We start from the raw sequence: 23,630 nt of genomic DNA on the forward strand, positions 1-23,630 counted from the left end.
GTTGTGAGTGCCCGACGATGCGTCGTATATGACGATGGTGCAGAGGTTCTTACCTCATTTTAAAATTGATTTTGTAGGGCAACACAAAGCGCGTTTATTTTACCACATCTCTTTTTTTTTTTCTTCTCTGTTTCTGCCAGGCCAATCGTGATGGCCTTCAAACCGCTTCACAGTTTATTGCAGAGTCGAGGAGAGAGAAAAGAGAGGGCGGTTAACCAGACGCACGTCTAGTTTGCAACCCTGCACTGGGCTAAGAGGGTGTAGGGATGAAAAGAGCGAGAAAGCGTAGTTTGGCGCACATTTGAAGCTTCGCAGTGAGTCCAGGAAGTGCCGTATACCGGGTGTTTTAGCGAACCCTTTCAAAGATTTTTAAAGGTTGCCTGCGGTAGACAGCACAATTCTAGTTCATGAGCTGGTCTACTCGAAGAGGCGGACATTAGTTGCACAAAAAGTTGAAATGCATAATCTACTAATTCACAAAAATTCACTAATTAAGTTTTGAACTGGTTACCTTATGGCACATATTGCGATTTACGAATTCTAACCGGGGAGTTCGCAAGGCGGATCCACTTGGAACGAGTTCTCAGAATGACACCAGTTTCGGTATATTAATTCCCGAACATTGTGGATAAATGCTTTGGCGTTCCAGTTACTTTTATGCTTCAGTGCATAAACAACGTTTTGTTAAATAACTAAGGGTGGAACGACATTGCATTTTTACCACGAGTTTGAAGAGATGTATCTCGTAAATGATGTCATCAACACAGTTCTTTTCAAGTGGACATGACTTGCAGTCTCACCCGTTAGGATTTGTAAATTGCAATATGTCGCATAAATTAATTTGTTAAAAAGTTAATTAGTAATTTTTGGTAATTAGTTCATTATGCATTTTAATGTGTTGTGCAAGTACTGTTCGCATCTTCGAAGAGACCAGCTCATGGATTAGGATTGTGCTATCTGCTACTGGAAATTTAACAAAAAAATCAATAAAAAAATCGAAAGTGTTTGCTGAAACACCCGATATTTACGGCATTAGATTTTGTCTGCCCGGTGAAGTTCCTCATCGAGGAAAGACGCACACAAATGAAGTACTTGTTTCACGCATCTACGACATCAGAGTTATTTCCCCGACTGTAGCACTGAATTGAGCCTCTTTGTACACCTTCAGAATAAGAAACCAGACAATGAAGCCACGCACCCTTGCGAAAAGCATGCATGATATTCTTTTTCCATTTCAAGAGTGTTTTTATTGAACGCAACAAAAGAAGTAGACTGAAATACAGCCGTATGTCAACAAATTTTGTAAGGAAGAGGAAGCATGGGGTGTGTTAATTGTTATGTTTATTCGTAATGCAGAAATAATAGGGTTAGGCGGAATGAAAGTGGACCAAACGATGCCGCCGGTAGGAGCGGAACCCGTATCTTCCGCAATACGCTTGCGGTGTCTTACCAATTAGGCTTCCGCGGTGGTCGTCCCTCCGTCCACTTTCATAGGTGTTTGATGGAGAGAGAGAGAAATGGGGGGGGGGGGAAGAGAAAGCAGGGATGTTAAACTGAAGAGGTTCTGGTTCGCAACGCCACTCACGGAAAGAGCAGCAGACATGGAACGTCCTGTGAACTGCAGGTACGTGCGTGAACTTAGGAGAAGGTGACTGGCAGATGTACCCTCTTACTTCATGACATCAAAGCTGCCAAACTTAATGTCCTCGCTATGCATTGTGGAAGAAGAGTAAAGGCATTTGAGCGGCTCCATTCTTTGTTGTTGTTGTTGTTGTTGAAGCGCAGCAACAACGAGGGATTGCTCACATATAAAACTTGCGACTAGGGTGCGAGATGCACCTCTGATCGGGATACCGATAAGGAGATTTACACGAGTCTACTGCGCCTAGCGTCCCTCTACGACAGAGCGTCGTCCACTCAGCTATGAACACAGTGGTCAACGTCAGAGTATACGTCTCGTGGCTGACCCCTATAGTCGTTGACAACCCAAGCGATCAGAACAAGTATACCATCCGCAAAAACTCAGTGCACGTGCCCTTCATCTGTGAAGGATAGCAAAGCAAGCTGGCAGCCCGCTCTCAGCTTAGGGGTTTTTCTTCGTTGAAATAAATTATAGTCAGCATAAAACAGAGCTCGAAAAATACGAGGACAAAGAAAAAGTAGACGCGAGAGAACATGTCCCGTCTACCTTTTCTTTGCCCTCGTATTTCCCGTCCGCTGTTTTGCATTCACATTGCTACTTTAGTCACCCACCCAGCTTGCCGTACTTGTCATGGATAATAGGCTAATCCTCAATTAAAAGGTTACGAATTGAAGCAAAAAATATTACCTCGAACTGGGCACTTATATGAAGATCACCTACAAACTTTGCCAGGGCGTTCAGGTTTCATCTTAAAGCCAGGGACATAAAGTCATACTTGCGCGGAAAAAGCAGCAGTAGGTACGCAAAACCTCTTGACGCCACGTAAATAAGCGAATCTAATTGGCTGGCACAAGTTTTGTTTCATTTAGGCAGATCACACATAACATTTTATTCTAAGTCAGATAATTGTGAAAATATTTAGCACTATTCGATTTCTGAACCGTACTATTGGCAACTCAAGAATCCGTTACTTGTGCTGCAAACACTGCCCAATAAACAAAGATGGCTATGACATCCAGGTTCACGGCGGCTCTTTCGCTTGATGCTGCGTTCACGCGTCTATCGTCGAGTCGAGGTGTCTTGTCGAAGTCGAAGGAGCCGTTGATGCTGATTATCTTATTTTGATCGGTCTCAAGGACTTCAGCGACGAAACCGTGGAAATTGTTGCGCCGTGCACGCCAACGTCCGGTCTGCCCATCGAGCCGCGTAAGATGTTTTTTTTAAAGAAAAAGAGCCTTTCGAGCGAGCCGGAAGCTTAAAAAAGGGACATTTTTTTTGTGACTAGCGGGCCTTCGAAAAGTGCAAGCACTAGTAGGCAACGTTGTTCCACTAGTACAGGTACGATGCTCGACTGTTTTCGACCTTCAAAGGCAACTACGCACTGTTACTCGTGCTTGGGTATATACCATATAGCATCTCACAATATACGGGCAGTAACGTCTGCCGTGCTTTCAGAAGCTAAATACGGATATTCTGCACTGATAGAACGACGCTAAATACTGTAATTTTACCTGGTCAGTGTGTCCTGGTATAAAAACAAAGGAGAGTTCCATTTGTGAGTTGGGGTGCATCTTTCTTTTAATAGTTAGCTGACACGTGTGATAACGTCGTCTGCGTCCGATGACTGGCGCTTGTTCGTGCTCGCAATACACAGTGTTCGAAGCAGGGCACGGGTTTGCGAACACAGCAGACACCTGCCGCCTGTAGACATTCTCAAACTCTACCGAAACGCGAGAAGTGAATACCAACCAATCGGACCAAGTTGAGTTTCTTCCAAAGGGTTTCCAAAATTTAGGGAAGGTTTTCTTTTGGGCAAGGTCACTTGTGTTAGTGTAAATACATGACTTGAAAATTAGCTGAACCAGTTGTAGTTATGTCTGTAATTTAGGTGCGCGAACAGTGTCGGAAAGACGACTATAGCTGCGCTGTGCGCAGGTCGAACGCTCCAAAGCTGGAACGATCGTTGTTCGCTCTTGCTTCTAAATTTCTTGCGAGCAAATAAACTGACAACTCAACGCATTGAATGAGAAAACAGCACATTATGCTTGCGCCGCTAAACTAAAGCATGCTGTGAAAACGTTATGTGGGCATAACATGTGTCATCATCAACACACCTTCCGAGGCAGTTATCATTTCTGCTACCGTGCCTGCAGACAAAAGTACATTAGCGAGAGCATCTCCTGCTGCTTAAGGTATTGGTAACGCTGATGCTGCGGCAGAAAGCTATAAACGGACAAAATCAAATTAACCTAAATGTACATCACTATTGTTTATTAAAGTGCCTGCCGCGATTTGAGACCTTCTGTAGTATCCGTGTGTATCCTCCCTCACGCACTCAGTGCTTACTCTCTCCCTTTTTTCCCTTTCTATTCTCTTTCCCCATCCCCAGTGTAAGGTAGCAAACCGTGTGCTTCTCTGGTTGACCTCCCTGCCTTTCCTGTCCTTGCTCTCTCTCTCTCTCTCTCCGCGATTTAAAACGGCAGGAAGATATTGAATGCAATGTTTTGCTCGCCGTGAAGAAAGAAAGCCCCGAGTGAAGGGTTTGAAACAAACCGGTGTAGTATCAGGCGTCACCGTTTCCCATTGCGAAGCTTTTTATCCATTGCATGTCGTTCTCCGATGCACGTCGTCAGCTTCTTTCGCGAAAAGATGAAATGATACATTGCTTTCTTTTGACCGTAATGACACGCATATGGTAGACAAGTCTTTCGACATCCGTATTTTCTGGAGCGCATCTCTTAATATCCTGTTCCTACGGCGAGCGTCGCGGCGTCGGCGTAACCGAGCGAACGAGCACCGCGAAGAATGAAAGCGAACGCGGAGCTCAGGGCTACATGAAAAAGGGCCATAGCGAAGAGAAGAGGAGGAAAGCGCAAGATTAGGGTGCAGCGAAACCATGAGGCGGAAAGTGGAGGAGGAGCGGAGGGCAGACGACACGCGCATGCGCTGAGTTGCCGGCGGCCACGGCATCCGTAACCGCCTGGGCTATCTCATCTGCGTTTTCGAGGTGGCGTCCGGGGCCCGTGATGTGTGTGGGCCCGTGATTCCATCGACCACGGCGTCTGCTGCTGAGGCCAGTCCACGGTACCAGTGTGTGTGACGGGATCACTGCTTCTGCAAGGGGCGATGGCGAGTGGCTACGAGTAAGGCTCGATGTGACGCTTCCTTGGGCGCGGACGCCGTTGACACTGGTGGTCTGACTTCCCTGCGACGAAGGGCCGCTCTCGTCGTTGATGGAACGAAAGCGTTAGAAGACAAGCGTAGTGCCGCGCAAGACGAGCTGTGCGATGACGATGGCTACGATATGGCGCCGCCAGAGTAGCGCGCGCGTTGTCTGTATGGAAACAAAGCGCTGCATGAGTGAAGGTCTGTCTGCGGTGGCTGCTGTGAATCGTACCCACGCGTCACCCACGCGCTGCCTCTCGCGATCTCCCGACTGACGAGGCAGACGCGCCACACTTCGCTCCGTTTGCAGCGTGCCGCACGAGAGCGATTGTCCGCGCCAGCCAACATATCGTGAAATGAAAACACGTATAGAGCTGCGCTCAAAGTTTCGCATTAGGGAGTATTGTAATCGTAGGTGAACGTTTTTTTTTCTCATTTTCAAGCTTGTGCGCGGTGCCATCACGACGATTTGAGAACTACAAGGCACTCAGCGCACGCCGTGACAGCAGGCCCTCTTTCGCTTCAAGATTGAACCTGGATGGACTGTTTCTTGGCGCGACCAATAGGGGGCGAGTAGTTCGAGTCGCAAATCGATTACCGCAGAGGCTGCGCTGAGTGTCATATGGGAACAGTAAAGATGATGATGTATGGATTTCATTGGCACAAGGGGCAGATATGGCCAAACAGCGCCAAGCAAAGTGGAACAGTGAAGGTAGTCATAATTACGGTTGTAAGTATGGGTGGGCGAATATTGGAAGTTTCGAATATGAATCGATTATTACACACACGCTATTTTTATTCGTATTCGAGAATGAACTATTGGGTATTTTCGAATATCGAAAAATTAAAGAAATAGTTAGCAATAACCGACTGTTAAAGTGGGCTTCCAGTTCTCCGTCTGCTAAATAAAGTATCGTAAATTATCAGTAGGGATACAACGACAGAAATGTACGTAGCAATGCAGAAACAAAATAAGTGGTGCAAGTAATGGTGTTCCTGTTTAGCTAGTTTATGGTTTTACGGTTGTAGCCGACATGACAACCTGTGATTGTTGCTTATAATCTGTCGTTTAGTGTTCTTGGCAGTCTAATCAAGGTACCGTTTACGCTACAACCAATGATGTTCCTTTTCAACGGGCCAAATTCAAGTTCTTTCGTAGATTTTTTTTATTTTCCCACAAATTCTCATCTTTTTCGAGCAACTATTCATTCAGGGTTTTATGAAAAGCTAGTAATACAGCAGCCATTCATTCCTGGAAAGGCAGTTTGCAATCAGGCTCGAACAATTTTGAGAGGCTCGTGCAGTACTTTTAATGACAATTATTTACCTTGTATTTAAAACTCCTTATTTGTCACCTGATAGTTAACAGTCTTGATTGCACTACTCAGTACAAGTCGGTAAATTACATCGAAGTAAATATTCCTGCTGTAAATACGTGCGTCTGCGTCTGACTATTCGATATCCCGAACAAGTTAATATTCCCCTAGCTCTAGTTGCGAGTATATGGAATGGACTTGTGCGTTGTCCATGGGAGAAGAATACCTTTCGTGACACCTCGACGAGAGACGCGCTGTGGACTTCCGCGACAAACGCACCGGCAACCGTACGCCGAGATGGCAGAGAAACGCCACCAGGCGCCGCCGTCTACCACGTCATTTAGATATATGGGGTGTTCTTACCTTAGCATGCACCGATTTCTTATTTTTGTTAAGTGTGCCTGTGGCGGATAGCGCACTTCTTACCCTTCGGCTAGGCTACTCGATGAGACGACCATTGCTTGCAGGAGACATTAAAATGCTTAATTGAATGAATAGCATAACTGCAATAGTTAACTTTTTAATTATATTGTTACTTTACGGCACACATTTCAATCTACGAATAATAGCTGGTGAGTTGGAAAGGCATGTCGGGGGTGGGGGGTGGCTTTGGAACGAATTCTGAGGATGGCACCGGTATCGAGATATGCGCCGTCAAACTTGCGATAAAAATGCGCTTTCGTTCGCCTTACTTTTGTAGGAAAACGCTCTTTTATGCATTGAAGCCCAAAAGTAACTGGAACACATTCGGTTGGACAATTTGACAAATAATATCTCCAAACTGGTGCAGTCCTGAGAATTAGTTCCCAGTGTACCCTTGTAAATTCACCGGCTGTATAAATCGCAGATGAAAATATGTGCCGTAAGGTAATTAATTAGAAACTTAATTGGCGTGCTAATGTCAGTTATTCATTTAAGCGCTTTGATTTCTCGTAGAAGTAACGGCCGCATCATCGTGTCATTAAGCTCAGTGGCTGGAACTGTGCTCTCTGCCGCAGGCAATCTGAAAAAAAGAAAGAAGAGATGGTATCAACCTTCGCTAGCCACAAAGCTCTCGCGAAAGCATTCCGTGCCTCTATAAAGAGCTATAACCGGGGCCCTTCAATACTTTTCATTGAAGGAAAGTATAGAAAGACCCTGCTCAAACAGTGTTAGCGTTCGCCGACCAACGCACTGCGCAACGGGGTTGTGCAAGTTCCTTAGCAGAAAAGAGTCACAGTACAAAAACGGGACGGCGAAAAAGTTGAAGAAAGCTATTCGTTTTAAAACGGGATAGAAAGTCAACATATTTCGTTTGTTAAAAGAATGGTGAGTCTGACGGCGCACATTCCTAGCAGTGAGGATATTTACGTAGCGTTTGTTGTTTGGTTGCGTGATTCCGTATAGAAAACAGTCGGTGCGTCTTTAGCGGTAATTACAGAGATTGCTTTACGTGAGCGACGACTCGTTTTAGGTGCGTTGTCCTGCGTTGAGCCATGCCGGGCGACGACGGAGTTTTCGCGGAACGTAAGTCGGCAGGAGACCTTTGCCAATACCCGCATGTGCGCTCAAAACGTAGAGCGTTAAACGCAGCCTGCCTAGTATGTGTCTTTAGACGTTATACCGACAGTGCGCGTAATAATGTTGCGGTTTATTGCTCTAAGCACAACAGTGATCTGGTGCTCCTGAGAACGAGACGAGGCTCAGCCGAACGGAGCCAGCAGGCGGCGTGTCGACAGTTTTTATTCCTCAGCACGCGTACTCCCGGCTGACTGCACCCGCGGGCGTTTTTTTTTTTTTTCGTTTAAGTAGGGACGCGTCATAGCGACCCGTAGAGAGAACAGTGCGTCGTTATGCGACCAACTCGAACCATACGGTCTCCCCCGCACAACGGTCCCGTACTATACCTACATGCTGCAGCAGGTGGAGGGGGAGGGGTGGGGGAGGGGTGATTTGGTGCTCGCAGACGCCGCCACCGAACCACATGTCATACCGCCGATGCAGCAGACCCCCTCCCCCAACTCCCTTCCCTTTCCTGCTCTGTCTCTCTTTGTCTGCCGAGCAAACGGGGCGGAAGGCATAGCGGAGCGCTTAGGTAGGCCCGGGATAAAAGGGAGATCCGAACGGATGGACTGTGGAGAGGAAAGAATTAAGCATGAAGAGGTAGGCGAAAGCAAAAAAAAAAAAGGCGAAGCTGAGTCGCGAGAAGTGCTAGACGGAGGAGAAGGAAAGACAAAGGGAAGGCTGAGATGGAAAGTGAAATAGTTCTGAGGATTCCCATAAAATCCGAAGGGAAGGGTCGTGAGAGCTATCGTATGTGCTGGCTGTAGTGAAAGTTTGAGAGAGAGAGAGAAGGTTGCAGGCAGCCGATCTGGCAGACGGAAAGAGAGGGGAAGAGTACATAGGAAAGGAGCAAAAGAGGTTCGTGAACGCTAGATTTTGTAACTGGAAACGCGAGGCCGGAGAATGGAGAAAGCTAACGCTATGGCCGCAAGGATGCTACCTATCGCGAGGAGTAGGCAGCAAACGAGAGAGAGAGAGAGATAGAGAGAGAGAGAGAAGTACAGGTTATGGCATCGTTGTTAGCGGACAGCTAGAGAGGAGGGAACAATACAAGAAATAAAACGTCGAGCTAGGGAGAGAGAGCGCGTGGATCCCCGTTACCACACTTTCTTGTTTTGCTTCTACGCTCGCGTTCTCATAGATCGCACTCGTGTCACGAGCCGCCGCAGCTATACGGGCTTGTGCACGCGTAGGGAACCGTTAGCCGGCCACTCTCAGTTCAAAAGCGGCAGGGGAACGGCCGCATTAATACACGCAACCGCCGCGCCGCCGCCGCCGCGGGGTTTGAGGGGGAGCGGACGAGGGGAGGGGGTGATCACATTGAATGGCTTGAAGCGTCGGCAGCTGCACCATCTGCCAGCAGCATCGAGTCGCGTGGCGTCCAGCCGTCACGTGACAGCCATCGGCGCTTGTCTTTTGGTTTGGATAGCGATCAGGGGGAGCGGGTGGCAAGCTTCGTAACGCTCGCTCTCTCTCTCATTACTTCGGCTGTGGCGAGGAGGAAGGCGATTACGCTGCGTAGGGCCGCGCTTGCTTGCGTGGTGTGGACTGAGCGCGTTGGTCGCAGCGGATGATGATACGTGGTGGTGCCCTGCTCCGCGCCTCCTACCTGACAGTCTGCGCATGTAAAAACGCATACACGCCATGGCGTACGACACGCGATTCGTGGATGCGACACAAAAATAAAGGGACGAAACAGAAGGGTCGATCCAGATGATGCGATAATGGAGAAGTGGATCGAGGATGGGCACCGGTGGCAGTATGAGGCGGGCCGAATGAGCAGCGCTTGTTTTCGTTTGCCTTTGCGCGTTTATTTTGTCTTTTCATTCCTTCCTCCCACAAATCCAACTTGGTTGAGTGGTTAGGACCAATTTTTGCCTCCATGTCGGTTGAACGCTCGGCTTACGGGGGGAAAGAAAAAGAAGATATATTCGATTTCGTGGCGCGGATTCTCTCGTTGAGCATACGAGCCGGAACACTCTGTAGATCTCCGTGCGGCAGTTGATCGAGACGTGTTGCTGTTGCGTCTCTCAGCGAAAACGGCCGACTAAGCAGTGTTCGGTCGAAGTCGGTGCAAGGGCATCATGACGGGCATATTACGGACCCGAATGTGCGCGATTATTCTCGTGGTGCTAATTAATGTAGCAGAGGTACCGAGGTATATCCCACTCTCCAAGGTCAGTAATCTTGCGGGTAATCCATGTGATGGGTCGCACATCGTATTTTTTTTATGTCGACCCTAAGGTTAGCTGATCGCCTAGAGCAGAAATGTGCATCCGTGTGTCTCTGTTCAGAGTAGAGCACTACTTCGTTATAGGTACTATATACAACGGCGTTGCTGCACTTACAATTCCATGTTTCGCACTACTACACTGCAATGCACGCCGTCCTGATGCTGAGCACAGTGCAAGATGGCGGCAGCGGCATTTCGATGGGAGCGGAATGCAAGGACGCTTTATTTAGGATGGAGAATTGGCTGCACACTGGAGAATCTCAGGTTGCAAATAATAATCCGCAGCCATTTAAAACCATGCCGTTTTTAACAGCCTCCGTCATCGAGGATAAAAAATCGGTTCTTGGAAGATAATCTAACAAGGAGGAATCTCTTCCTGTCTCTCTCTTTTCTCTCTCTCTCTCTCTGAACGTGTGCGTGCGGGCACGCATACATCAGCATCTCATCCATTGTGTAAGCGCTGTGTGGAGTAAATACACGCCTAGTCTACGTAAGGCCACTTTGTCGTTTGTTGTTCCTAATGGTTACAAAATATATGAGATGAAAAAAAAGAAAAAAAGGCATGCGAACCGCCATTAATTATTTACTCGTGGTAAATAAATGTACTTCTTGTCGCGAGGTGAAATTGAAACATTGTTCCGTTGAGCGGTTTTTTTGTTTTGCTTTTATTCGCAACAGGGCTGGTTGATTGGTAGGTTGACGAGAAGTGTATCGTCTAGCGCTCTACAATATAGTTACCGATGACACACCTTTTTTTTTCTTTTTATTTAGTGGGCAGCATGGCTGAAAGGTTTTCAAGAAGCTCCCGTGATAATAAACACAATATCGGACACATTCGCTTATTTCGAACGGAGTCGTCAAGTAGCGTTAGGCGGTTTTGCAATATTTTAGAGAGTGCAGACATGCACGTGCCAACCCAGTTTCTCGCTAGTGAATACGCACGGTAGAGCCGCTCGATGCTGTCAATCATTCGCGTCGCCCATGGGCTCACCGACACGTGATTCGCGACTGCTTTTACGTCGTCTGCATCTATCTTTGACCTGTCACGTGAGCTGTTTGCACAATAGCTGACCCAAACCGAACGTAGTTCGACTAAGTGCGCTCGTGGCGGGGGGGGGGGTAACATCACCTATACCAAAGATTCGCCTAACGCGACCCGGAATGAGTTTCCTTTTAAGCGCCACACGCTCGTGCTGGCCCGACCGAAAGGCCCCGCCAACATGCATGCTCACGCACGCTCCAGACCTCCAACAAATGCCATTTACAGATAAACGCGTTTCCGTGTCCATGCAGGTATAAACACTAACAGAGTGGTGCGACAAGGCGCGTTCTCTAGAGACTGTCGAAAATTCGTGTCTTTCTCCTGTAACGTCACAATTAATGGTGGATGGACGTGACTTTTTCCCAGATTCATATTTGACTATCAGATCAGAGGCCCACATCGGAAATGAGGAATTTCTACATAGAAAGAGCTCGAGAACGGATTACATGGACACATGCAATAGACGGCAGGATAAGCGCCTCCGCATCCGCGCAATCACTACGCGAACAGTGAGACAAGAAATACTAGTCCAAGATCGCCATTTGTTCTACGTACATTTTGTCGCTGCTACGCTCGCCACCGGTAGGTCAGGCTGCACGATATTAGGTTAGCGGCAGCGCACTAACCGGGCGCCTTGTTCTGCAGGCCGCTATCCGCGGCTCAACGCCGTTTGTTGCGCCCAAGACGCCTGTTGGCTATGAAAAGAAAAGCTTTAAAAAAATGTGATGAGAGAGAGGGAGCGAGAGAGAGGTGGCGGGAGCGATGCAACGTAGGTGTTTGAAGAGTGCGCCATGGCCTGGGAAATAACTGCACCGCCAGCCAGCGCCTCAGCTGTTACAGCCTGCGCTGCCTTCTCGCCACCACTCAGAATGCGGGAGTGAGGGCCCGAGCGCACCCAACGGTTCCCAACGGCGTCACGACAACAGCGCGGGAGATAGGGAAGATACAGCCTGTGGGAAACGGGGCCGCGCGCTGCGTGTCCGAGGGAGCCGCTTGGCCACGGCGCCCTGATGGATACAACCCCCCCCCCCCCCTTCTCTCTCTGCATTTCTCGCCTCCCACCGCACTTCTCTTATCGCCGGCGCCCATCACTCAAAACCCTTCGGCCGGAGGCGCCGGCCTCTTCGACCACGGCGCGAACCACCTCGGTGGCGTCCCGGCGTCAATCGCGCGCATCGCATAAGCACACAAAGCTCGGACAGCTTGCTGGGACTAGCACGGTCTCGAATCGCGTGGCTAGGATTAAGCCGGCCTCGCGGCACCCCCGTACTGCATATGAAGTGTCCCACGTCGCTATTCCTGGTGACGCCACATACGTCGCTTCGTCGTCTCTCTCAGGGGCCACGTTCTGGTGTTTAGTGACCGTTCCTTTTTTTGTCTTCTGACGCTTTGTTTCTGTTTTGTGAGTTGGCTCCTTTCGCGGCACGTGTGACGCGTCCGCTAGCTTCAAGTTCCCCGCACGCTCCAAAGCTATAGGGAACCCAGCAAGCAGCCTTCGATTAGCCATTTCTGTTCTATATTGCGTCGAATCTCGCGCCACGTCATTCCTTCTTGGCCCCGCATTTTTTTAACGTCTCAAGTTTGCGTCTTTAAAACTCATGATCAGCGCACTCGATACCCTATCGCTTTTCCGGATATATGGATTCTTCTACAGCGACATTACCAGCTGCGTCGCTTCTTCGTTTCCTGGCTTGACTTTGCCAACAGAGCGCGCGATCTCTAAAAGAAAAACGGCGCTTCCCTATCACGGTGGCGCGTTCCCGTCATGGCTTTTATCGAACGGCTGCCAATGCATGGGGCGACCCATCGCCCACATCGTTTAGGGGCTTCAAGTAGCGGTCATCCGTGAACGCGAACAAACAAAAAAGAAAGACAGGAAAAAGCCACTTCGAAACTGCATGCAGCGTTCCCGTGAATGCGTTTTTCATACGAATCGAAACTATTGAACAGTAAGGCCAACATTGGGCACGATTTACAAGTAGTTCATTTTGCGCATAGTTCCGAGTTGACGAGCTGGATCGTTAATTCTCTTTTCTTTTTAACTTTTTTAAACGTATCGTTTTAAAACTCCCTCTAGGCATCGAACGTACGAATAGCTTTCTCACATTAGCAATATAAGAGCCTCTGCGGACGATCAGTACGATATCATTGCAAGTGATCAGAGCGTGTTTCTCTTCCTCCTCTCTCTCTCTCTCTTTTATTCAATTTTGAGTATAAATTGTAATGGCCGACTTCTTTCTTGGTCCTCGTGTTCCTCGCTTGAACGTATGACGATAACTTCAATCTAGTTTTTTTTCTTGTTCTTTCAACAAACGAGTATCTGGTTTCAAGACTGTATAAACACGGCTAGAAACTTGATTTAAAAATACCAAGAAAATTTTTTCGGTGGAGTCCGTCGATGACACTTTGTCAATGTGAGAGCATGTTATCGTCATCATGGTTATCACCATCGTTGTCGTCGTGATCATTTTCATGAACATATAGCATCATGATCATCCTTCGCTCATCATATCGGAGCGCCGCTATGCAATCTGGGGGCTCCGAGACAGGCAATGTGTGTACATCAGGCTACACATCTAGAAAGCCTATACATGCTCCTTGATGATGATGATGTTTATTAGCATCCCCATTGAATCTGGGCGCGTAGAAATAGCCCACGAGCCTGCTCAATTTAATCAGGTTTTACTACATCCGTTGCTATCTGCCCTTCTGTCTATCTGATCTGGATCTTAAATTTCGTATTTAAAACCTCTATCATTATAGTGCAGCATTATCTACACTTGCAACGACTGCTGTTCTATCAATATCTTGCCTGTTTTTCTTCCCCTAATACTCTAATCATCTCTTACTTATCGCGACCACTGACCATCCTTCCATCTTCTTTGAATTCCAACGCCTCTGGAAGGTGGACACTCCCTACGGGTCTCCCTGGGTCAATATCTTGCAATTTCATTACGATGTGCAGAGCCGTATTCGGACTTCTTTTTATTTTTCGCAACACACGCCTGCCTCATTCTGTGGCGAACAGTTGCTCTGGTGTGTTTTTGTCTTCAGGCAGCCACTGTTCGGGACTCAAACAGCAAGGCACTCCCCTTTGCGTTCTCATACGTATTTTCCTTTCCGATTTCTTGCTAGCTATTTTTTTTAAATCTCCGTGGTCTATCTTGTTCGCATCCTTTTCATCCAAGTTGCCATCTCTGTTTCCCTCACTTTCTTTTTTATGAGTCTTGGTCGTCCCTTTACACTTTCAATTACCCTGTACTAGGTTACCCGCTTTCTTCACCTCTTCCTCCACTGCATGTCCACGCTCCTGAAATATAGATATTTCTGCATTTTAGCCGGCCATTTCTTTTCATCCATGTTTCTTTATCTTTCTTCAGCACTAATGCCTTCTATGCGTCTATGCCTTGATAAGAAGCTCAACACGTGTCGCCTTGCACTGCCTCATTTGTGCTTATACCGCGGGCCCCCAAAGCCAGAAGGCCCAACGCCGTCTGGTTAATCTCTCTACACCAAACGGGGCGCCATCTGTGGGGCCGTAGGAACGCACAGATGCCAAAAAATGGCTGTGGCTTAGGTAAGGTTAAGCCCAGGATGCGAAGCATACTAGCCTTTATTTTAGTTGTTGAACCACTGTTTAGCCTGGTGAACTGCTGTTGCTTGGCTATATTTGGTTCGGCTAGACGAAGAAACAACTCATGCGTTACTCTGCTTCGCCTTCAAGAGTGGAACGCGACAACGTTCCCGTCGACCCGCCAAGGGGTGTAAGACAGTGTGCTACGGCGCAGCGACTACGCGCCCCGCATTGGACGCGGTGAGCGTCGAGCAACGCAGCGTTCGGCGCGGCAACGAAATGTGCGCCTGAGCAAGCGACGCACGCCTGAGCCTTAGAAACAGCTCGTTTCTAAGGCAACACCGCATTCACTAGAGGCGCTTTTGTACCGCTTTGAAGCATCGTACTCGTGGCTCAGTGGTAGCGTCTCCGTCTCACACTGACCTGGTTCGATTCCCACCCAGCCCATCTTGCAAGAGTTGAGCCAAAGCCACCTAGAAAATCAGTCTCTGTAGCACGCTGCAACCTTCGCTTCTCATTCCAACGAGCAGCTCTGTCTCCAGGAGGCATCTCACCTCCTGAGCGTCAAGCAGAGGCAAGCGCAGCTGCTTATATACCGCCGCGACGCCGCGAGCGACGGCGCGAGTTGGAGCCCCATTTCTCCTCTGTCGTGACGTCACGGTGTCACGTGGTATTGAAGGCGACACCGCCGCGCCTGAGGAGCTGGGTTGAGCTCTCGTAATATGCTTCGCATAAAAGACAGATTTAGCAACGCGGGTGAGGGGAATGCAAACAAATGCGTTAGCGGCTCCACAGCCACCGTAGTCCTCCATAAAGAAAGCAACAAAATCCCAATAAAGAAAGGCGTCAGTCAGGGAGATACGATCTCTCCAATGCTATTCACAGCGTGTTTACAGGAGGTATTCGGAGACCTTGATTGAGGAGAATTGGGGATAAAAGTTGGTGGAGAATACCTTAGCAACTTGCGATTCGCTGATGATATTGCCTTGCTTAGTAACTCAGGAGACCAATTGCAATGCATGCTCACTGACCTGGAGAGGCAAAGCAGAAGGGTGGGTCTGAAAAGTAATCTGCAGAAAACTAAAGTAATGTTTAACAGTCTCGGAAGAGAACAGCAGTTTACGATAGGTAGTGAGGCACTGGAAGTGGTAAGGGAATACATCTACTTAGGGCAGGTAGTGACCACGGATCCGGATCATGAGACCGAAATAACCAGAAGAATAAGAATGGGCTAGGGTGCGTTTGGCAGGCATTCTCAAATCATTAACAGCAGGTTTCCACTATCCCTCAAGAGAAAAGTGTATAACAGTGTGTCTTACCAGTACTCACCTACGGGGCAGAAACCTGGAGGCTTACGAAAAGGGTTCTACTCAAATTGAGGACGACGCAACGAACTATGGGAAGAAGAATGATAGGTGTAACGTTAAGGGATAAGAAAAGAGCAGATTGGGTGAGGGAGCAAACGCGAGGTAATGACATCTTAGTTGAAATCAAGAAGAAGAAATGGGCATGGGCAGGACATGTAATGAGGAGGGAAGATAAGCGATGGTCATTAAGGGTTACGGACTGGATTCCAAGGGAAGGGAAGCGCAGCAGGGGGCGGCAGAAAGTTAGGTGGGTGGATGAGATTAAGAAGTTTGCAGGGATGGCATGGCCACAATTAGTACATGACCGGGGTTGTTGGAGAAATATGGGAGAGGCCTTTGCCCTGCAGTGGGCGTAACCAGGCTGATGATGATGATGATGATGATGGTGATGATGGTGATGATGATTATGATGATGGTGATGATGATGATTCGCTTTCAAAGAAACCGCGGGTTCTCGATTGGTGTCCTGTCCCGCGATTCCTTTTTTTTTCCTGTGGTCTGTGTCATGTCGCGATGTTATAAGTTCTGTATTCTAAAAAGGGAACGCGCGTACAAGGAAAATAGGGAGCATCTTAGTGCAATATATGGCACTGCCGCACACACGCCGCTCAGTATAAAAGGCGAGTGGGGAGCACTGTCGCGCGCGCGACCACATCCAGTCCATCGACGCCCACGGCCCACGCCGACGCGCGCAAATGAACAGAAGCTGCTGGAAGCGACGGGGATAAAATGCTTGCACTGGAGTGGCAGCATCGCTCGGGGACGGCCTTCCCTCGGCAGGTCGGTTAACGCGTTCTGACACGGCGAGACAGACGCCTGTCGTGTGGACACGCGCGAACCAGTGGCGCCCGCACTTCGCCGCACCCTTTCCCTATAGCGTCCCTACGCACGGAAAGCTCTGCAGAGCAAAGAAAAAAAAGGCAACATAGCGAAGAGGCGAAGGTGAGGAAATTGTATGAAGGGAAATACAGGGACGAGGGGAGAGAACGATGGTTTTCTCGCTACGGGAGCGGGGGCTTGAGGGTCGAACCACCTCTCGTTTTGTTTGATGTTTTCTTTTCACTTTGTTTTTTTTTCCTTTGCGACTACTCGCGTCACTGTCGCTTTATCTTTTTCATCTTTGATTGCGAGCTGTCACTTACCATGCAAGCTTAATCAGCATCGGCTTCATCGTGGTCGCCTTTTTTTCCCGGTATTCGCATTCTACGGTGAGGGAGAGCGCATTCTTTTCCTTCGAGCGCGTGTGGGCCTTATGTGGGAACTATACGGAGTAAGCATTAGTTTCGTGCTTTTTTCTTGTCGCATTTTCATCCCAGGATCCTTTTGCGTTACCATGGAAAGCTGCCTGCGGCAAAGAGGAGGACAGTTAGAAAGGAGGATGGTTTGAAGGAGGTCGGGAAAGCGCGCCCGTGACCGGGGTGTGCATATAGATGGCTGGATAGACGACCCGGGTGAGGGTGGGGGAAGGCCGGATCGGGAGTGATTACAGGGGTTGCCAGTTCCGATTTGGCCGCCTAATCCCATCCTAAAGTGGGCGTGTCATCTGCTCTCATGCCCCGCGCAACTGGCAATGCGTGTTTTGTTTTTCAATTTGCTTACTACCTGTTTTGTATGCCTCCCAAATTGCCAAGCGGGCAACGTCTGCCTCTGGAACGGAGCCGGTGGGATCAATTACGGGGAAAACCAGGCCCGACGTATGTTTTGATAACCGCGTCACGCAGTGCTAGTAACACAACGCCTTCTCATCTTTTTCATAAGGGAGCGAGGTTTTTCGATTAGAAGCTTGCGCCATTTGTTCGAAGAGCTTGCGGGCACGTTTAGAGAAGATTGCGTAAAGCTGCTGAGCCCCATGTTTGCTTGCCGCTGCATAATGAGAGCTTCGGGCTTGACGATGGGCGCCGGGCCGTTTTATGTATAGAGCTCTACGCCCTTCAATATCGTTCCTGCTGGAACTGGTTAAAAAAAAAAGCCTTAGCGTGATGCCGGCCTTACAAAGCACACTTCTTCGACCATGGTGATTTCATTTATTTTAGCATTACATGTATTTTGATTTCGCGCAGACTGTGTAAATCTTGACAAAGGCAGCTATGAAAGGTCGCCCAATTGACGCGATGAAATTTCGTTCTGGAAGTTTAACTAAAAAAAACTTATATATATAACTTCGTTGGGAGAAATGTGAGCCAGAAGCTGAATGAACCTGGCCCGCGAAGTCCTACAACATATTTGCACGCTGTAGTGTAACCATGCAGAGAGAAATATGCAAAAGAAATGAAAAAGTAAGGTGGTTAACCAGAACAAAAAAAATCCAGTTTGCTGCCCTACATTAAGAAATTCAAGTGGCGGACGTAGACAGATAATTAAGATAGAAATAGCGGCACACACACGCACGCACACACACACACGCACGCACACACACGCAAACACACACACACACGCACACACACGCACGCACGCATGCACACACACACACGCACGCACACACACACACACACACACGCACACACACACACACACACACACACACACACGATCACATCCCAGCAAAAGAGTTAACACTATAGTCAGTGCTATAATCATTTGTGCGGGTTCGCTGTCCTGTAAAGGGCACATATCGCTAGGCGTCATTGCAAATTTCTGTTATAGGCCTCGTGTGCTTGTTGTTTCGAATCGGACATGCAGTGCCACTGCCGGCGAAAAACCTGCGTTCACTGCTTGCTGTCACGCAGGGGGGAGGAGAATGGCTACTGGCTACGAGAACCTGTAAACGCGGTGAAAAAAAAAGAAAGAAGATCAGTTTCTCTTTACTCTTGTGCGTAAGATTTCGCAACGGTTAAATTAACACCGCATGGAAGTTGGTGAAGGTGGAATTTTATCGATTTCCTTGGAAATCATACGAAGCTCCTTTTTATATTTTTTTTTCGAGGGGGGCTTCCTTTTAGGCACATAGAATAAAGCGCAAAGTAAACAAACGCTTCTTCGCACGCTTATTCTGCTCGTTGTTATCTAATATATCTTAGGGTTTAGTCGTGTCCCTTGTTTTTCTTTTATTATTGTTAGTGAACGAGTGGCGTATGGAAACTCGAGCCACTACACGCACGTGCATCTAGCAAAGACCGGAGATCTAGGCCAGCCTTCACTAGCGGCCTTGTCTTACGCCACGAGCTTATGTTTAAGCTGGGCGTAACGGACGAAATCTCCTTATGCTAAAATTGTTCTTAAGAAAAAAAATTAGAACCGATCCTGATGCTTGTCGCATTATTAGCGAAGTCGCCCGGTCTATGGCAAAGAGCATTTAGAAACGAGGATATTTGCGGATTCGTGCCAGACCTGGGTTGCCCTTTCCTGGCATCATCGACGGGCCAGGGGCCTTTCTTTCTGCTAGCGTGAAGTTGGGGCTGGGCTGCGAAACTGCGACGTGCGCAACTTTGTAACCCGACAACCGCGTGCTTGTCCTTGCGTGAGCCAAACGTTCGCGTCAAGCTGGCGATCATACGTACAGCTTTTCTAAAGTGGAAGCGCAACAAAACGGCTGTTACACGATGATAACCGGAATGCCTAGCGATTAAACCGTCTACTGACGTGTAAGCGCAAGTCGAACTCCATTTTTTTGTTTTTTTTTTACTTGCGCCGCGGACTTTTCAGAAGATTTCGGACAAAGCGATGGCACTGCGGATCTCTTCCCTCGCGCAATATGCATAATTATCGGCGTATAAGTCAACACCGCCAACCAGACTTTCCTGTTTGAAGTACTCGTCAACGTTGCTCATCCTTCCTCCCACAGCCGCAAAACAGCAATTGGTGCTGGTTTGGCGATGCCCTTGCCGCACTGGGTGAGGGACCGCACGCAACTCCGGGCAATAACGCGCCGGTATAAGGGAAAGGCCGATTCACGCTTGAGGCGCCCAGCGCCGCAAGCCGCCCCACACGCGTGCGCTCGTGCGAAAAATTGCACATGTCCAACACTCGTGCGCAAATTTCGGTTTTAAACTCTGTACACAGCGTACGTAAACCCTGCACAGTGTAAACCGAGATTGCACCGAGGTCACGTACCATAATCGGCACGTTGCAAGCAGTGAGTGTTACGAAGAGGCATTTGCGTGCTCAACCGTGATTATCTGGCAGGAAGGGTGGGCTCTTTCGAAGGGAAGAGAACTTGAGCTCCTGTTTGAAATATCATCAGCTTTTTGTACCGTTTGACACATCGCAGACGCGATTACCGCTGAGTGATCTGCCCCCCGCGCTTTTCAGTTTGCAATGGCCAAAATACGTGAGGGGTGGTTTAAGAATTGTCACAATCCTTTCGTAACTCTCTGCTACGACTGCGCGTAAAATAAAATGAAACTGTTTATTGTCATGCGTTTTAAAACAGACAGATGAGTTGCAGGAAAAAGCCGTCCCAAACAGCTCACGAGCTCGGAATTCAAACTGAAATTATTGGCGAATACAGACATTTCTCAGGACATAGAACGCAAATGCCAATAGGGTTCCAAGTCATCGCTTTCAAGTAAAACGGAGGGATTGTATTTAAGTATACAAATAATAGATGCCCTTACTACGGCGAAGCTACAGCTTTATGCGATATACATCCAGTTTGGAACATACGACGTGGCGTTTAGGACACCCACCTACAGCTGGAAGGAGAGCCGCACGCCGCATAAATAAGCATGCGTAGCAGATAAATCAAAACATTAGCCGCAGCCACGAGCACGCGTACGTTCGACCCACTTCCTCGCTTATACCGTGTACGAAGAACGCGCACGAAAAACAATAGATCAAAATGGCCGTTTCGGGCAATCGCATGCGTGTGTGCTGGGCCACAACTCTGCTCAACATGCGGAGTTAACGACGCTGTTACTTTTTTTTATTATTTCTTTCTGTCTTTGTCCACACACAGCACAGACCGTCCTCCGAGCACTACTTCAGCAGTAGTCCGCCCAGTTATCTAAGGAGAAACGGCGCCCGCTGCAAGACCGCGAGTGGTGGTTTAAAGCACACATTCGTTTTGCATCTTGCGAGAATCGAGCGGCGTGCCTTGCGCGATATGCGCCGACAAACGAGGCTCCTTCCATTAGCGAGATACAGGAATACCGAAGCACCCCTTCGAGCACGTAAGTGCCCGCTACAGATAAGGACGCGGGAAGGAAAAAAAGAAAAGAAAAAGGAGTCCAGACATAGGGAAGCCCACTGCTATTCTTTTATACTGCACTCAGGCACTGTACAGGCACTTACAACACTGTACAGAAGCTGTAGCCGCGGCTATAGTCAACCGGAGCCGAATGTGTTAAAGCTGCTTGCACTCCTAAGCTGCTTGCACTCCTAAACATGCTTCTATAAACACTGCAGACTACTCCGCGACAATGTTGGCACAGTTTTTATTGTACAGCACGTTCCGGTGGTTAAGGTGCATAAGGTCACGCCATCCGTAAAGACCCCACAAATTTGTGCCTTGAACTTTCAGTCAAGTAAGGTGTGTAGGTTGTCCATAGGCAGGACATACACAAAAAAGCGCAGCACAGCAGAAGATATATGCCGTAATGTCATGCTCAGTCATCGCACTCCCTCAGTCATCACACACACACACACACACACACACACACACACACACACACACACACACACACACACACACACACACACACACACACACACACACACACACACACACACACACACACACACACACACACACACACACACACACACACACACACACACACACACACACACACACACACGCACGCACACGCACACGCACACGCACAGATCTTCTTTTACAGCGCAAGCCTTAAGTGGCTCATACCACCGATGGCCTTGAAGAAAATGCGTCGTCCGGTCCAATGGCGCAAAAACTACCACCGTCAGTAAGGGCTCAAACCCCCTAAGCAAGCGAAAAACGGAATGGCTCATCCCACTAATAATGCAGAGGCTACAACCGCTCATCAAAGTGAAGCGCACAGTGTATACATTCAGTGGAATCACGCTTACAGCGTACAGAAACGCGGCGTTTAGTCGAGTGGTAAAAAAAAAAGAGAAAAAAACACGCAACCTTCAGGGGCGCATACCCCAGTAAGCAAGCGAAAAATGCAATGGTTCATACCCCCGTAAGCCTGAGGCTGCAAGTGCTCAGAAAAGGGAAGCGAACAGTGCAGATATTCAATGAAATCACCCGTATAGGACACACAGAACAGCGTACGTTTCAATCCCCTGCTGAGAGGGTGCAACGCAAAGTCGAAAAGAACGTCGCCGTTGGCGCGAGTCGAAGAAGACGAACTGCGAAAGCAGCAACGCGACGACTCCGAACGGCGCACTGCCAAGTGTGCAGCAGGCCTTCGCCTTCACGGGGTACAGGACTGCGGCATACACCCGAATTTTACCCCTTTTCCTAGTTCAGGGTAGCGGACATGGGTCAGTCCTCATGATCCTCTCCACCTTTCCTTCCTCGCTGCGGTCTTTTTATAAGCGAGAACATCTTGCGAATATTCGCTGCCTTATTGACCGAAACCAGCTCTAGCTTCGTGATTGCGTTCACAACTTGACTTCCTGCACGGTTATGCGAACTCGAACTATAATTTTCTGTTTTTTTTTTTTGTGGAACGTACTGCCAGTGCATTACGTGTAGCACTTGCAGTTCTTCGCTTTATTCTTCGCTGAGGTTCTCTTTTGTTTAGTTTTTCGTGTAGTGGCAATATACAGATACTCACTATGGTATAGCGCGCTTATAAGCTGGACTCTGGCTCGCTGCCGATACATCGTGCTTTTACTATACATACACTATGGCAGGCCTGAGTTATGCGGTATGTTACTCCTGGACTATGTTTTTTTTTCTTTATGACCTCATTATTTTTCCCTTTGTTATTTTTCTTCCTTTACATTTCTTCGCCGGAGGATATTTTTTTATCATCGAGACAACTGCCTCTTCGGACAGCCTCTTTCCATAGTCATGTCTTCATTTAACTAAATAACAAGTTGAAGCTTCAAGAAAAAGGCTGCACGGGAGTAAATTCGACTGGGCGTATGCTAGACCAAAGCGCTCGAATTTACAAGAGCCACGACGCTTTAATACGCTATCCAATGAAAGAAGCGACTCGATGAAAAAGTCGGGTAGACCTCGACTTTAGAGCCGTTACGCAGTGCATCGCAATGAGCAGCGACGAGTCACAACGCTAGGGGTTCTTGTGGAGGCTAACTGAAAGGGGTGGGGGGGTTGCAGGAATGTGGAGATATAATAAAGGAATCGATGAGTACGCGGGAACGGAGCGGGGGAATAGAAAATCAATTTCTATCGGCGGTCGGCACCGTTACTGGCTCGGGCTGTTTTCTCTCTTGGCCGCTCGGAAAAAGCGACGCTGATGCGTCCAGGTGATATGATCGACTCGGATGCACCGCGCGCGGTCATTAATCAGCTCGCGGGAATACAGCGTTCCCATGTGCGGTTTGTTGTTCTACGGGGAGGGTCGAACCGCGTCGTCTTTAATCGCTGGGCCGTGACGCTGCAGCTCGCTCTTTGATTGGTCCGTTTCGAGCGCGCGAAATGGTGTGGCGCGTGCGCAGTAGCGCACCCCCGATAGCCCCAAAACAAAGAAATTAATAAGAAAATGAAGAAGACATTTTGCAGCCGATTCGCGAGCGGGAGAGAAGAAAGCCCCACTGAGGGGACCGAAGAGGAAGCAACTGCAATCGATTCTCATTGGACTTGCAACCATCGTGTCTTGGTGTGCGTGCACCTGTGTTTGCGTTTGCGAGACAAGC

General features: G+C 48.4%; 1 protein-coding gene across 1 annotated transcript in view; it reads left to right on the top strand.

The window, feature by feature from the left end:
- The window catches only part of LOC135903266 (insulinoma-associated protein 1a-like), a 49,907-nt gene that overhangs the window by 17,507 nt on the left and 8,770 nt on the right, over nt 1-23,630 (top strand). The window lies entirely within an intron of this gene.

Source organism: Dermacentor albipictus, chromosome 2 (genome assembly GCF_038994185.2).
Source record: "Dermacentor albipictus isolate Rhodes 1998 colony chromosome 2, USDA_Dalb.pri_finalv2, whole genome shotgun sequence".
NCBI lineage: Eukaryota > Metazoa > Arthropoda > Arachnida > Ixodida > Ixodidae > Dermacentor > Dermacentor albipictus.